This window comes from Callithrix jacchus, chromosome 9 (assembly GCF_049354715.1).
Source record: "Callithrix jacchus isolate 240 chromosome 9, calJac240_pri, whole genome shotgun sequence".
NCBI classification, from domain to species: domain Eukaryota; kingdom Metazoa; phylum Chordata; class Mammalia; order Primates; family Cebidae; genus Callithrix; species Callithrix jacchus.
Window position 1 is genome coordinate 93,369,607 of NC_133510.1, and position 18,138 is coordinate 93,387,744.

Here is an 18,138-nt window from a genome sequence, read left to right on the forward strand (position 1 = left end):
ATATTACTTGTTCTTTCCTCATTCCTCATCCAACATTAAAATTAGACACTTTTTTCAAGAATATTTTTTAAAAGTATAGTATTTTAAGATACCCTGAGTTGTTGTTCTCAACAAGTTGTGGTATGCTCTTTTTCTGTAAGGTTCTAATGAGACTATATTATCACCTATCAAAAAAGAGCCTCAACTAATGTGAATATTAAACTCTATTTCAGCAAATCTACTAAACATTTTTTTTGTCTTTGAGGTTTAGCCTGATGTATTATTTTTGGTAGGAATCCAAAAGCGAGTTTTTAAATACTGGCACAAGACACATCACTTCATTTAAAAGTATGGTAACAAGAAAGCAGATTGTCATAATATTAGGCAAATCTCAGAGGGAAATAACTTTTCATTATAGATTTTACATCACTATTTTATGGTTTTTAATTGTTGTATTACAGATTAAGAGCTGGCAAACACTGAAGTATAACGTTTAATGGTTTGGATTTGAATTTTAGTGCTTTGGAAGGCTGCATAAAGGGGCTTTTGCATTGATTATAGCAGCATAATAGATTGCGTACATAGCATAGCCACATAGCATAAAGAAGTAAATGCTAATAACATAGTATCATGTTTAATATTGATTGATGCTAACATTGTAAGTTGTTCCCAGACTCTGAGAAAATTCAATTTTGTTCTTACTTTTCTCTTAATTATATTTGGAGGCTGAGATAGATTTTAAATGGTAGGTGGTCTATTATTTGTGAGTGCCTTAAAGGCAATTCAAATTAAATAGTATAGATAAGTTAGAAATTAAGTAGTGCAGTATATATTAACATTGTCTGTCAGGTATTAGTTACTGAATCTCAAAAAGGACTTAATTGATATGATAAAACAGTGTGGAAATAAATTCTAGAAGAGATAATCTGATACAGAAAGGAAAGAAATAAACATTATATTTAGTGTTATCTTCAGTTAACCTACAAGTTGCACAAATAGAGCAGTTTAGAGATCTCTCTCCAAAGAATGGAAGATACGTATGTTTGGTCTATTTTGGGTTATAAAATTTTCCCTAGACTCTAAAATTGAAGAAGGCAGCCACTATGTTTGCCTTTATAATTACATCCTAACTGTTGTACAGAAATCATTTAAAAATATTTTAATTTAGTCATATTGTATAATTCTATAAAAGCTTCTAGAGCCAGATAAATAAAATTTTTTTACCCGTATCACTTCAAGGACTATCGTCAATATCACGAAATTTAAAATATAGTCCTATAACACTTGAGGCAAAGAATCAATCTTGTTCATCATTCTTGACCTTAGGAATTCTTCTTTTTAGTGAGAACATGATCCAGAGATATGATCAAGTAGACAAAACATAAGCCCAAAACCTAAAAGTCAGAGTTGAACGCTTGCAGAATAAGCCAGATATTAGCATATAGCGTTTCTGTAACATGGAAAGAAAATATATTTACGAAAAAAAATTAAGAAAAACTTCTGTTAAACGTTTTTAACTTTATCACTCTTCCTACTCCCTGAAGTAAGGACTTGGCCATTTCCGTGCCTGACTGTGGGCAGAGTAATGTAGGTTGCAGACACCTGGGACAAACCCACATATATATCTATCTGACTCTCAGCTCCCAAGGCAACTTCTGACTTATTTCAAAAACATGAAAATTCAAAATGGAAATTTATCTATTTCACTTGAATTGCCTTCTCCACAGAATCAATGTTTTTTGACTCTGGGCAGAGCACTGCTTCTCCAGGTGGTGTCTGCTCTATTTATTCTGGGCAGAAGCTCCAGATCCTTCATGCTCCATCAGGTACATGATGTATGGATATATATCTTGCATATAGAAAGATACATGAATACCTAGAAGGGATACAGAAGTGGATACACACACTATACTGTTCTCCTGATCTGTCTGTGAATTCATCATTACTACATTGCTTTAATTACTTGAGTTTACTAGTATCTTTGAAAATTAGTTGAAGGTGACCGCCCTCTCATACTTTCCTCTATTTTCATATTTTGTTCTCATAAATATTTGCATCATAGAAGTAGTGGTATTCTTTTTAAAGCAATTGATTTGAGTGATTGTTTTGTTCCTAGATTTCTTAGTATATTATTTATAAGTGATCCTCTAGGTAAACAGTTTTAGAAAATAATGACAATACTTACAATTTTTAAACTGCAAATCTCTTTTTCTGAATGTGTTCATTTAGAAAATTCAGAACAATGTTAACTAGTAGTTACGGGTTTTTGTCTTGCTTCTGATTTTTAAGGTGATAGTTACTCCATTTACAACCACAACAGTTATGCTAACACATTTGAAATGAAAACATATTAATAAAATGTCTATTTGCATTAAAAACCAAAACCAAACAAAAAACAGTCCATCTTTCAGTTATCTCCATGGACTTCTGCACCCCATCCCATACCCTTCTTCACCTAGGGCCCCCCTTTCAGTTTTCCCCTGCCTTCCAGGCTCTTGATATGGTTTACCTGCCTTCACGCCCAGCACCCTGCCTCAACAGGATAAACTGGATCCCCTTAGCCTTCTGACTCTCCCAGTGTCTTCAGGTTTCCCAGGACCACTTCCCTGTGGGCTTCCAAAAAGAACTTTACTATTTCCCCAGTCTGTCACCCTCCTCCCCTGATCCCATATACCCTCAGCTTATTTATTCCCCTGTAAAAACTTTCACTGCCTCAATTTCTGGCTCATTCAACTCTTGTCACTATGTCTTGAGGCATGAAGCCTCAACTCTTGGAATTGCTGGCAAGGGGTGACTGACTCTAAGTCATTGTTTTTAACAAAGTGATTTTTTTCCTGTAGTGTTTTGACCTAAGATCTCAGCAATTCGAACACTAATCCCTTCCCTCCTGGCTCAAGAATTACTCCAAAGTCAGTCTGCAGAAAATAAATATTTAATATGATGTAAAAAAATGCAGAGCTGCTCAACGTTGGACCTGAGGAGTCTGTGGTGGTTTGAATATATAGCGTAAATAAGTTTTCATGTCATAAAATAACTTATCACAATTTATAATAAAACAGAATTTAATATCTCATCAAAATACAATAAAATATGGTTTTCAAATATGATTATTTCAGCTTTGCTTTTACTTGAAGGCATATAAAACAAAAATACTCAAACTATGGCTGTACATTTAAACTTAACAAAGCATATTTGGTTTATTTTAATGTAGCCCAACCATTCTAAATCAACACATAGTTTTCCTTCCTGCATGGTTCTTTGTAATTTTTGTTCCTTTTGACTTGTATTTCTGTTTCAACACAGCTTCCTATTGCATTTTCACCTCCTCCCATCTGCAAAGCCATCTATCTTTAGACCTCCAGAACATGTAGTTGAACTCACTCAGCCCCTTGACATCAGTTTCTGTAATCCTTGCATCAGTGTAGGGAGTAGCTGTTTGGATAATTACAAAGGTATTTCAAAAACTTCAGTGCAGTTTGGTTCAGTTATTTTCATTCATATGCCATCACCCTTCAGGGAGATTAATCTCTGAAACCCACTGATCCAGTGGATGTCAGCACGAATGTACATCTTAAAGCTGAGAAAATGACCCAGAAGAACAGAGAACTTGTATAGGAAGTAACATTTGATATTTTATTTTACCGGACAGTGTACCTCTTGGGGGATACACTACAGTGGATGCTGAACCTAAGGTGAAATCTAAGAAAAGGGAAGCTCTTGCCAGAAGAGGCTATGGCAGAGGTAGAGGAAGAGAACGTGGCCATGGCAGAGGAAGAAGGGGTTCTAGGCCACAATGTCTTTCAAGATAATACTGTTCCAAAGTGGCATGGGATTTGGGATATTTTCTGTACAGGTTGTGTTTATGTCAGTTTTTAATAGACATAAATGTGAGACAATTGTCTATTGAGTAAAAAAATTTTTTTAACAGAAGTTTTTTATTGATTTAAATGAAAGACATTTTCTGAAATGCTATTAATTACCATTTCAGGACTTCAGAAAGACTGAGGTATCAGCATTTAACAAGATGCTAAGTGAACAAGAGATCACAAAATAAAACATACAAAATGAGGCATTAATAAATTCATAGGTAATGGCTTTTGTATTATCTTTGATATAATTCTTAATTTTATATCACTACCGCATATTTATTACAGTATTTCTAAAGACAATTTGAAAAAATAAACAGAGAAACAATCTTGGTACCTCGTAATCTAGACCAAAAGATATCAGAACAAATACAGTCACCAAATATCTGTCTTAAATACTGTATACATTGAACAGAAAACATCATACATGACAGATGATTCAAATTTGAATTTAAAAGGAACAAACCATTAGCCAGGAAAGCAAAATGTTTTTAACATATTATATATAATACTTCCATTTGAGAATCCTAGCTGCTTAGATGTCTTGAAAATATAGTCTAGGATTCCTAATATTTTAAACATATTCTCCCATTTACTCCTTAAAGAAAATTTGGCTGTGTTTGCATATACCAATATTGAATTTCAGATATATGATGGTTTGGCTAGACAACTGCATTCTGAAAAGCATACATGTTATAAGCTGTGTGACAGTGATAATCAGAAAACAAAACATAAATCTGCATCTGGCAGAGCTGAAATCACGTCTCTTCGATTCAGCAGATCCAAATTCTGAAGGAATGTTTTTAACAAACTTTGGGACAGTATTGACACATGGGTTAAAAACAATTAGACTCTATTGAATGTTAAAAAAATGTCCAGGATGCACTTGAAAGCCTGGAAGAAATGGAGGAACAAAATAATTCTCTGCAAATTGGAAAAATATAAATCACCTAGGATTATATCAAAAAAGTTGATATTGATCCTGTTCTTCACAGTCCAAAACAAATAAATACTATATTCCACAGAGAGAGAAGAGGCCTGTTTTCTTGCCTAGCTACTCATTTTAATGTTCTTGCTTCACTTAATGACAATCATGGCAAACAACATTTCAGTCTATTTTAGTCTAGTTGCAGTAATATTAAAATCAATTCACTCTTAAGGAAAACCATGTCAAATTATTGGAGATATAAGAATGAAAATCCTACCTTTCAAGATATGATATTAGTTATTATGGTAATACTAATGTAATTACACATGCATCCATGTGGATATGTTAAAATTATATATTTGACTATAATCCCAATACAGATATTTTTTGTTGGCCAGTACCCTTCATGGAACACTGCTGCAGTGAATTAGACCCTTAGAGTACAAACGGCAGTGCTACACAGATAATGTCTGGATGTATTTCATTGTTGCAGGAGGCCACTTCAGTGATTTTTTTCTTCCATCTTACTAGATATGCCACAAAAGCTCAGATACCTACATTGATAGAAATTAGCTTGAAATAAGATGCAGCAAAGAACAATAAGCATGCTTCAAAGGTGGTTGCATTTGCAAAGTGAAACTAAATATTTATGTTAATAGATTGATGTTAATAGAAATTGCAGTGTTTTGGGCCGGGCGCGGTGGCTCACGCCTGTAATCCCAGCACTTTGGGAGGCCGAGGCGGGTGGATCACGAGGTCAAGAGATCGAGACCATCCTGGTCAGCATGGTGAAAAACCCGTCTCTACTAAAAATACAAAAACTTAGCTGGGCACTGTGGCGCGTGCCTGTAATCCCAGCTACTCAGGAGGCTGAGGCAGGAGAATTGCCTGAACCCAGGAGGCGGAGGTTGCGGTGAGCCGAGATCGCGCCATTGCACTCCAGCCTGGGTAAACAAGAGCGAAACTCCGTCTCAAAAAAAAAAAAAAAAAAAAAAGAAATTGCAGTGTTTTGTAGTTTCTTTTTGCTTCACTGCAAACATTCGGGAGGGAGTAATCTTAAGAAAGCAAAATAGGCTAAAAACATTCTGGAAATGGCATGATTTAATCTATTCCTAGAAGACTGTAACTGGATTAGAGAATACTCTCCAGAAGAGAGATGGTATCTTATAAGATGTTTGATGTATCTTAAAAAGAAAGAAATAATTTAAGTTCTTCATTTTTATCTTCTCATTGACCTGATTTTTATTGTAACCTACTTTTGGCATTTCATTTAGTTATTTGTGAAAGTGCTAAATGGTGACCTTGGCACAGATTGCCTGACATTCTTATAAGTGTTTAACCCTAGTTTCTAACCCCAACTCAATATGCCTAACCTCTACATTGCTACAGAAGCAGTAAAACTACAATGAAATGTGCAGACCATTAATTCCATTCTAAATGCTCTTAGTTTCCCTGCAGACTTCAAATTCCTCACAAATTTTCAGAGTTCCAGAACAAATACTTTAACAGAATATTAACCTAAGGAAAGCAGATGCATCCTTTGGTCGACCATTAAATGATGCCCCGTTGAGTTTAAATAGTTCAGTGTAATGTATTTTATGACTGTTTCTTCAAAATGAATATCCTGAGTTAAAACAAAGCCAAGCCCTTAAGGGGAGCTGGTGTAACAGCGTTTCTGCACTTGCCTGTAGGTCAGAAACAAGTGAGAAGTGATTAAACTGTCTACCTAATACTTTTTTTTTTGGAGGAGATGGTATATTAATTTCTTAGGATTGCCATAACAAATTACCACAAAATGCCTGGCTTAAAATAACAGAAATTTATTCTTTCACAGTTTCAGAAGCTAGAATTCTGAAATCAAGGTATTGACAAGGCTGGCTTATTCTGGATGATCTTAGGGGAATCTGTTCCATGTCCAGTTTCTGGTGACTGCTGGCCATCAGTGGCATTCTTTTACTTGTAGATGCATCACTTCAATTTCTATCTCCGTTGTCACAGGTATTCTCCCTGTGTGCCTTTCTGAATCGTCACATGACCTTCTTATAAGGACAGCAGTCTTTGGGTTTAGGGAGTATCCTAAAGCAATATGAACTCATCTTAGCTAACTACATCTTCAAAGACCCTATTTCCCAGAAAGATCCTATGTTGAAGTTCCTGGTAGCAAACATTCTGAGGAATATTATTCAATCCAGTACAGAGAGGGGCAGTTTCAAGTCAAACTTGTCTTATTTTGATGGAGTTTTGAGGTAAACATTATTGTTATTAATGTTCAATGTCACCAGTTCTCCCCACCTTTTTGTACTTAGGGAAACTACATTACTAGCCTCTTCGCATTGCATGGGCCTTTGCAATTAGTCTTGCTCAGTAGTCCAAGACTGGGAGTTAAAAGACTTACTTTGAGACTTAGCTACTGATCAACTGATGTGGTTGTCTCCATGATTATGTATGTTCCAGTGATGCCACAAACTTGGTGTTGAGAGGGAAATGCAACACATCAAAGTCACCTGGATGGTGGCCGTTATCTGAGTGAGGAATAAACTTTTGTTACTATGGCCCTGTGATACTGGTGATATTTGTTACTAAAGCAAAGTATAGACAATTCTAACTAATATAAGTTTTTTTAAACTCAAAATCATTTTTCTTTTTTGAGACAGAGTCTCTCACTCTCGCCCAGGGATGTAGTGCAGTGGTGTGATCTCAGTTCACTGCAATCTCCGCCTCCTGGGTTCAAGCAATTCTCCTGCCTCAGTCTCCCGAGTAGCTGGGACTACAGGCATGCACCACCATGCCCAGCTAATGTTTTTGTGTTTTTAGTAGAGACAAGGTTTCACCATGTTGATTAGGATGGTCTCGATCTCTTGACCTCATGATCCACCCACCTCGGCCTCCCAAAGTGCTGGGATTACAGGCGTGAGCCATGACACCTGGCCCAAATCATCTTTTAATATGAGTTTATAGCTCATAGATTAATCAGTAGCCTGAACTTGGAGTCTATATTGTCTTAACCCAAAGTTTTTATTCTAGACACTCAAGTTTCTTCTTCTTTCCTAAAAATCTGATTCTGTTTACAGTTATTTGTTGAACACATTTATATTGACTCTATACACATATACATCAGAACATGTTTGATTTATATTATCTTTGACACTTGAATGTGGGCAAATAAAGCCAGATTGTTGCTCAACTCTTGAAAAAGCTATTTGTGTTAAGAGAGTTGTGACATGAATTTGTCATTTAACTATTATAAAAGTCCCAGTGGTATCCCACTGGCAGAAAATAGACTTTAAAAAATGGTGTTTCTGTATCAAACAAAAATTTGTTGAGCTGTGCTTTAGACTCTAGAACTTAGCTTCAAAGTGAAAGCTTTTATTATTGAAAATAAAAATGGTAATCTATATAGACAATCTTACAGTGGCTGCAAAGAATGCTGTGACATTTCAGACATATGTTCCACTTCCATCTCCATAATGAGTTTATTTTGAGTCTATTTATATACAGTTCATTTGAAGGGCAAAAATGAGAAGTTATACCCAAATGGCAGGGGTCCAAAACTGATGTAAGTTAAGCAACAATTTTATGTGTAATGTAACCCCCTGCTGAGGTGTCTGAGGATCTTACTAGAATGTTACATAAAAACTCAGAGTTAAAACACAATAGGGAAACTAATTTAAAATAGAAAGAATGCAATTATTCCCCAACAAGAATGAACTAGAAAATGCTTCAAACAGGTTGAAGGGCAGTGTTTCTTGACCTGAATATGCTAATCCATGGAGGAGCTGAATCTGACACAGCACAGAAAATAGTCTGGGCTGAGGCCCCTCTCTAAAGCCGGCTGGCTAAATGGCTCTGTTAGAGTGTCACGAAGCAGAATGTCAGGAGTGACCCTCTGCCATGAAATGTTCTTTATTTCAAAGGTCCCTCAGGAAATGCCTGTGTTCGCACTGGCATGGGTGATCTGAACAAGACCAAGGTCTTCTGGAGGTTGTGAAACCAATCTGGTCTCTTGGCATCTTTCAATATGGGATGACCTCAAGCTCAATGAGACAAGGTATTGCTCTTAACTAAATCCCCAGCGACTTGGAGAGTTCATCTAGGCCTTCTTCATGTCATACTGACAGTCTTGAAATTTAGTCCAAATTCTATTCGTTCAATAAATGTTTCTTGGCTATTTGCCATGTTCCAGTATTTTTTAGGCTTGGTTGTGCAATGATGAACAAGGCAGATGTGGTCTCTACTCTTCTGGGACTGACAGTCAAATGGGAAGAGTAGGTATTGCATGAACAATGAAATAGTAACAATTATTGTGATTTATGAATGCTTTCATGAAAGATAAGTATAATAAATGATAAAGTCCTCTTTGTATCTCCTCACCTCATGATTCCTTGGTAGTTTGAGAGTCCTCATTTTGAGCTGCAAATAGAAGATCATTGCTTTCCTTCGTCTTCCTTTTCCTGTGAACGTAAATAGTTTTGACACTTTGAAGTTGTAACCGCTACTGTTGAAGATGTGTGATTTGTTTTTCTGTTAAACCTGCAGTTAGTCCTAGCAAACATCACCTTTCCCAGGAGAAATGGAATCCTGCAACATAACCCTGTAATCCTCTCCCATAACCAGTCAAAAGTATAATACTTTTTCCAAAGTCCTCAGGACAAGGACCATATGTCATATATCTTTACATCCCTCACAGCACTGAACTGAATGCTTGTCATACTGATATATCAATAAGATACTGATAGTTGTTGATTAGATGAAGGGGCATTAAATGCTCTATGTTTTGTATAAAATGATGGCTTATAAAAATAAAAAATAACAGGTATGTAGAGGAAAGTATCTGACTTCATGTCTTTGAGAGTAACTCAGTAAAAACTATTAACACAAATGTTGAAATACTTTTGAACCTAATTTTAAAGGTGTCAGTTAAGAACTTACTTTCTACTAACTTGAGGGATTTTAACTGCTTATCGTTGATGTTGTTTTTTTTTTTGAGACATGCCTTTTTGTGTTTCCCAGGCTGAAATGCAGTGGCTGTTTGCAGGCATACCGATAGCGCACTACATCCTTGAAACCCTGGGCTCAGTAATCCTTTTCTTGCCTCAGCTTTCCGAGTAGCTGGGATCGCAGGCATGCACTGCCATGCCAAGCTGTGTTGATGACATTTAAATTCACATTGACTATCATGGAAAAGAAGTTTAATGAGCTACTGTTGCTAAGATACACAGATTTGAAAATGCCTAGTTAAGTGAAAGCTGTCCAGTTCTCATATCATGTAGAACTTGGACTTCTACCATTTTGATATAAATTATTTTCATTATTCTAAATGAAATAATAACCTGCTTAATAGTAATATCCTCCTTATTCGAAGGCCACTTGAGGTGTCTCACCAATCTCTCTGAATTCCTGACTGCTGCTGCTCTAGCTTGAACACTGTCTGCATTACATTTTCTTTGACTCACTTACACATTTTGAATCATCTGATCCTCAAAGAACTCATCGTTTCCATTTAGTGTTCCAGACTATCACCCAAGGCTCCCATATTCTTTGCTGAACTCTGATCCCATCTCTGTTTTCCCTTCAAATTAAAATACTGCCAACCCAAAAGTAATCTCCACTTGTAGTAACTCTGGATTCTCAATATTTGGATCTCAATTTTTCCTCTTTCCTAACCCAACTTAATCCGTTAGGACCTAGAATATCCAGTTCTTGGGTGGGGCAAATACCAGAAGTAACCTCAGCCACAAGAAAAATAATCATTGCCCCTCAACTGCCCCCAGGCCAATCTAGCACCAATTCCTATGAGAAAAAAGAAACTAGAGATTAATCCTAAATTTTTATCCTATTCCTATGGCTTTCTAAAACTCTTTTCCTGGTGCCTACTAGCCTTTTGCAATTTTTAACTTTTTGCTAGCCTAAATGCTTACTAATTGAACCAGTGCACTGTGTCTTCTTCCTGCACCCTTCGGCTCTGACTTTGTTGTATCTATCTGGTAGGTCCTGGGTCTGTGTTTGCTTTGACCTTGGTATTTATGAGATATTTGACTCTTGGCCGTGATCTGATTATTACTCTTCTGTGGTTCTTCCTTTGACTTTTCCAGGAGATTTTCAGATCTGATGACCTGTTTATTCCTGTTCTCAGCTGAGTTTTATAGTGCTGGTACTACAAGATAATTACCATTGTTAAATAAAGGTTTGTCTTGGGACTTGTGGTGCCCAGTAATTATTACTGGATATGTTCAATTCTTACTATCCTTTCCAAGAAACCAAGTGTGTTCTTTAAACTACTTGAGTTTAAAGATGTAAAATGCCTCCTGGTTTATGGCCAAGCTCTATTGGTGATGGTTAATCATAATGAGAGGCTGAACAAAAACTAGGAACATTGCTTAGACTTTAAGTTAAAATGGATAACAAATCTTTCCAGGTTACCAAGGGGGATTTACTTTCCTAAGTGTTCTGCAGGTAGCTTAAGCTAAGCACGTACAGTGGGGGTAATGCTTTAAAAATTATTGATGTGCTTTTTTATTTTTGCCTTTCACAGTATAAGACCATTGTCTTAGTTTGCCTGAGGCAACAATATGCCTCAGAAAGATTAGGATTTGTTACTGTAGAAATGCAAACAGAAAGGGCGCAAACCAAAAAAAAAAAAAAAAAAAAAAAAAAATGGAAAGGAATAAATAAGTAAGATGGACGAAAGCCTTTGGGAGGTTGAGGCTGATTCTGGCTGTTTGCTTCCATATTGATAAATCAGATTGTTAGCTGTTCCCTAGAGAGAAGTTCCATTATTTTTATATTCCTCATATTTGCAAATAAATAATCCATCTTGGAGCAGTCAATTCAGAACTCCTCTATAATTTAAAGGGCATAACCCTGTTCTTTATGAAGTCTTGCCCCGTGGATTCTGGAAGGAAGAAAGAGACAGAGAGAGTAGAATAAAACAGCTAATTATAGTGCACATTTTCCTTTCTCTGGGCTCTGAACAAGAAAGAGAATACTAGCAAAGTCAGAGGGAGACCCCTGTTTCCCATTTGGGACTTCAGGACTTCAGGGGGTCTGTAAAACACTGATGCACAATCACTTCAAGATGTGATGGCCAGTGTAGCCTGTTAAGGTAAAAAGTGGTCCCAAGTGTGGCTTTTCTAAAGCACCCTTGGTTCCCTATAAATCTTGCCAGAAGTGGGTCACTGTAGATGAAATAAAGGCATTCCCGAATAAGGACTGAAGGGAATACTACCCAACCAGGGTCAAATAAGTGTTGCAGGTAGACCTCTGAGCTTTCTACAGCAAGATTTGAGGTAAAAGTAGTGAGGTATGCAGCAGTGTTTGTGCCAAGGCTTGGCCTTTGGGATGTGTTAGTCATAGGCTTTCAGCATCAGAAGAGAGCAAAGCAATCAGAATCCAGGAGGACAAAGGAAACTGTTGAACCACTGGAGGAATAAAAGCAAGACACCATGAGCATCAGAAGATTCTATGTTTCCTCTTTCTTACATAAGGGCAATAAGCCATACTCCTCTCCCAGAAGCAGGGATTAATCATCTGAATATATTTTATTGAACAGATACTGGATTCAAACTAATCTTTAAACTGTTTTGCACATTTAATTATTCCCAAGAATGGATGCGCTCTGGAGAAAGACCAGTTTACAGAAAAGAAAATTACAAAATTTACTTTTTCTACACAGTCTCAAATTCCAGGATGAGTGCTCATGATTTTGTCATATATTACCTTTCCCCCCCAAAGTTCTTCATCACTCTCTCTATCACTGATTTCCCTCTCTGTCATTAAGGATCAACATTCAGAATCATCTTTGATTCTGTTTCTCCTTTTCCTTCAACATCAAAGTTGTCAACTTTTGAAGGTCTTACATTTTTTATGTTCCTCTGTTTTTTTCCTTTTAAAAAATTTCAACAGCTTCTAATTAGTCTGCTTTCTTCTTGAGCCTTTCTCTTCCAATCCTTTCTGTATATGACATCTAGATTAATCTTCTCAAATGAGGATCCTGATTCTATTACCCACTTGTCAATGCATTCATGGTTTATGTACTAAATTATAAGGGAAAGTCTCAATCCTATATAATGACTCTTCCAAAATATGACTACAACTTGCTTTCAATGTTTTGATCTCCCTTTATCACTATAAATATTCAGTAGGATAGCCTAAGTCAAGTACTTCTTAAATAGGGTGTTGCTGGCTTTTAAGTCCTGGTCTGTTAGCTGGTGCTCTTCCTTTATCTGGATGTGATTTCTGCCTTACCATCTCTTCTCTTTAAATTTCCTTGTGGATAAATCTAATCTAAACCTCATAGTGCTTGATTCTCATTAATGTTTATGATAGAGGTTTGGAAATCTTCATTAAGTCCAATTTACAATGTGATCATGGTATAGAGTTCATCTTTGTTGACGAGTAAGTACAGAGATCCAAGAGAAACTGGTGGTTCTCCTTTGCAGACAAATGAGACAGTTCCACAGGAAACAGGAAAAAGATGTTAACAGAATGAGAATAAAATAAAAATAAGTTCTGAAGATCCCTCCTGTGATTCTAGAGAGGGCTGCTGGGTGCGGAGCTAGAGATTTAGGCTATACATGACAGTTAGGAGGCAGCCAAAATTTGCTGTAAGCCTGTAATGTCTGGAATGAGGATGGAAGAGCAGGATGTGCTGGCACCAGAAAGTGGGCCACGGTGGAGACTGCAGTTCAGACGAAAAGAGCTTTCCTCATCTTCAGCTATTTCAAGCAAATGACTTCTTCACAAGACCTGCCATCTGCTATTGTAGAAATGGAGGAAAGGAGGTTTTCTATTTTTCTCTGTAAGCCACTGATCACATGATAAATAATGGACTTTTTTTTTTTTTTTGGTGCAACTTATCACAGTATTTCTGTGCTATCAAAATAATGTAATTTAAGTGATTCAAAGATAGGATACAGTTGATGCATATCCGAAGCATCTAAAAATCGGGTAGCTTCTTGAGTTGAAACAAATTGGAGTTTTATAGGGAAAGAAGAGAAGGGCCTGTGTCCTTATGGTTTGGCTCAGGTAAACAGTTTTTGTATTTAATTCCTATAAAACTTTCAGCTAAAGTTTAGTCTCATTTTGTGCCTCTTGCTTGGAATTGTTGGTGCAGTCCCATGTTAGTAACCATAAAGAGAGTACATTCTGAGAACGGTTTTTATAAGGCTTATGGTTGTTCACTTTGTCAAGGTTCATAGTGTGGGGTAGTAGTCAAGGATCAAAGGCCAGAAGGAACCTGAGGAATATCTGTTATATTTGTTTTAATCCATTTATAATACTAGCATGAATTTTAAGTTATGTATGTAAAAGAATGTCTACTACTTTTTGATTATAATACATAGGCCCTGTTAAACAACAATAAACAACATGAGATGATTCATTATGCAGTAAGATGAAAAACTTCATCTTGGTTAATGGAATTCTCTTAAGAGAAATTATCAGCATTTCTTGAGAAAATATACTTTGTTTAGTCTATGAAGGTAGACTATAAGACCCCAAGTACATGCTCAAGAAAAAATACTATTGCTAACTGTTGTGCATCAGACAGAGATGAACTTTCAGGCTCTTGAGATAGGGCAGGAGGAAATAAGGATAACAGAATGAAAAGAAGATCAGAGAGAGGAAAACATCTAGGCTGGGATCTGAGTGAGAGGAAGGCCAATATGATTCATGATGGCAGAGTGTTCAGGAGAAAAATTTTACATACAGAAAGATTGATATTAATTTTTAGGTTGTTTACTGTAGAGGATGTAAATGCCCTCCTCTGAGTTTTTTATGGACTCATCAGTAAACTAATCACTAATTTTACTTATGCATTAGTATATCTTTTCAGGGACACTAAAGAGTTTTTGAATCCTAAGCCAAAGTCAACACAATGGTAGTGCAAGCTGCTGTAGGCATTAGAGAATAAGAAGTAATCTGACATCCGGAGCACAGCATATTTTTAATTGGTATTTTTAAGTTAGTAAGATAACACATAGGGCTGACAAAAGCAAATTCAGTCTTAAAGTTTAAATGTAGATGCCCTTTTCTATTTTTTGGCTACTTTTTATTGTATGCTTTATCATTTTAAATAAACGTCTTGAATTTCTCTCTCTCTCTTTCTCACACACACACCTTGGTACAAACCAGAGAAGAATGAAGGATCATAAATATGAATTATTCATTCATTCAGTCAGCCAAAAACAAGTATAGTACTCAGTAAACAATTCGTTCACCCACCCCTGATTCTCTTAAAGCAGAAGCCGTCTGACCCTTCTGCTCTCATGATGCTGCATATGTCTTTGATTTAAATACTTATCTTAGTATTTTATAATCTTGTTTCCAATTCCACTTCTTCCATTAGATTATGAGCTTCTCAAATATTATTTATAGTTTTATTTACAATATATTATTCCCAATGTTTGACACTGACTGCTATTGTATTTCTATTTTTCCCATCATTTGTCAGAATATTGTTATGCTACCTTCCTTCCTCCTTCCTCAACTGTCCTTTCCTTTGACTTTGCTCATTGTTTTGTCTTGTCTCCATGAGTAATGCTTTCTCCTACCCCTACTCCTTCTTCTCTTGACTGTAAGCTCCTTGAGAGCAGGGTCATGCATTCCCACTGACCTGGGCATAGCCAGCACCTGGCCAGAATAGCTGCATTGCAAAACTAAGCTATTGTTCAGGGGACACTCTTGTGGCCATCATCAGGAGCTCAGTACCTAGAACATAATACAAGATACAAAATAAATGCCTTTTTAAAAACATTAGTTGAATGGATGGGTAAGTAAATGTTTTCTATTTCCAATCATTTCCCAATAGTTAGGAATCTTGGTTCCTATAATTTACCAGACTATCTGTAGGACTAATGCATTTGATATGTTTCTTTTTTGACATCTGCCTTATATTACTTACATGTGTAATTGTGTGTAACTGTGTGTGTCTGTGTGAGATTTATTTGAATCTTTTCTTTCTCCTTCACACTCCCATCTCATAAGTTCTTTTATGAGAGGAGCAATGTCTTAGTTATTTCATTTATTTATATATTTTATTATACTTTAAGTTCTGGGGTACATGTGCAGGTTTGTTACATAGGTATACATGTGCAATGGTGGTGGTTTGATGCATCCATTGCCCCATCATCTACATTAGTTATTTAGTTTTTAACACATTGATGCATTACATGTAAATACTAATAATTTTTCAATTAAATTATAGGTTGAAGCATTTTAAATAGCAACTTAAAAATGTTTTAAAGTAGATTATTGTACCTTCAACAAGGTTAGAACATCTTTGATTGTAGGTACCATGTCTTATCCTTGTCCATGTCCTGAAGACTTTGTATGATCTTGGGCATATAACAGCACATTCAGAAATGCTCTCAGAATCATTAATTTTCATTTCCCAAGTGTATAAATTATTTTTGAGTAGTGGTTTTAACACTGAAGGTTTTGACTTATTTGGCATCTGGATGTGTCTGACAGATGATTTAAAGGGACTTATAATTATAAAATATGATCGTTTATTGAGACAGATGTACATATGGTACACCTTTTGAAATTAAATAAAGTGCCTGAGTCTAACATCTGTGTGGAAAACATCCATCACAGCAGGTCTTCCAGAAACTATCTGAAACTTTCCTTGCTTGCACTAAAAATAGTCTTTAATCATGCCTGTTCTATAAAAGTTTACTATTTTCTTTCAGATACGTGCCTTCATAAATTTGGCTTTGTAGTCAATTCTAACTGTGCTTTGTAGCTATGAGTTTATTAGGTTAAATTTATATAAAATTGTATGAGGATGCAGACTCAGATGTTACTATAAGGGAGTTCAAGATACAAACTTGAAGCCTAAGTTTATTCCTCTTGAGTGTAACAATCTAGAACTGAGCAGTCTAGGCTGGCTGGGGTGGCCAGCCTTCCTAGGTCATTTCAGGTACATGGTTTCATTTATTCTCTTGCTCCATTATTTTCTAGAATGTTCTCATCTACTTTGCCAAAGCTAGATCACCATGTCTGCAATAACTTGGGCAAGGAAATCCAAAGCAAATATTTTTGTCTTTAAAAGGAAAATCCAAAAGGTACTCACATAACTTCTCACAACCCATTGGCCAAATGTAGACACAATGTCCTGCTTAGTTGCAAGCAAACCTGGGAAGCATAGTCTGTAAGATGGGTGAAGAGATGGCCAGTGAAAATCCCAGAGTCTATCTTTTAAAAGAAAAATGTAGGTAACAAATACTGGTGAACTGTCTGACTCATTCTGCTCCTCCGGCCACTCCATGAGTACCTTCTCCCCACATATAAGCATGCTCTTTCCTTTTCCAAATCAGCTAGTCAATGTTTCTTTATCCTATTCACATAAAAATTGAGGCTGTTTGAGTGTTGCGCTTTCCTCTCTGTCAAGTTTGAACTTTGTCCTTTGCAATCTGATAACTCATACTCTAATTCACAAATTCTGCATGTCCCTGAAACCGAATATGCAATGGGAAGCTGGAACATAAGAACCACTGTGATAAGCTCCTGCTAATAAAATAAAAAGAATAGGTGCAGACAGCCATTTTATAGAAATGACAAAAATCTGGTATGCAATAACTTTAAGACATTTGTTCGTGCACTGGACTAAATTCTTCAGCTGAACTCTTGCCTTGATCTCTGAGAGGAACTCTGATCCATTTTCCTTTAAGTCACATGGCACTTCCCTTTTGGGTGGAGTAAGATTTTATTCTGTCTGTTACCACTCTCTGCCAGAATGAAAGTATGCATTGAGAATATGCCCTCCATAAGCACTGCTTTAGGGACAATCATAGGCTCTTATGGGTCAGATATGGGGCTTCTTTGCAATGAATTCTCCTTTTTCAAAATCTCAATAAGATTCCAGCCTACTTGCATCTCATAAAATTTACGTAAAAGTCACCACACTTAAATGTCCTTTATTCACAGTTCTTAAGCCTGTGAGATTTTTTTTTTCTTTTTTTTTATTGCATTTTAGGTTTTGGGGTACATGTGCAGAGCATGCAATACAGTTGCATAGGTACACACAGGGCAGTGTGTTCTGTTTGCTTTCACCCCTTCACCCACATTTGGCTTTCTCCCCAGGCTATCCCTCCCCACCTCCCCCTCCCACTGGCCCTCCCCTTTTCCCCCCCAATAGACCTCAGTGTTTAGTACTCCCCTCTCTGTGTCCATGTGTTCTCAGTTTTCATCACCCACCTATGAGTGAGAATATGTGGTGTTTCATTTTCTGTTCTTGTGTCAGTTTGCTGAGAATGATGTTCTCCAGATTCATCCATGTCCCTACAAACGACACGAACTCATCATTTCTGATTGCTGCATAATATTCCATGGTGTATATGTGCCACATTTTCCCAATCCAGTCTA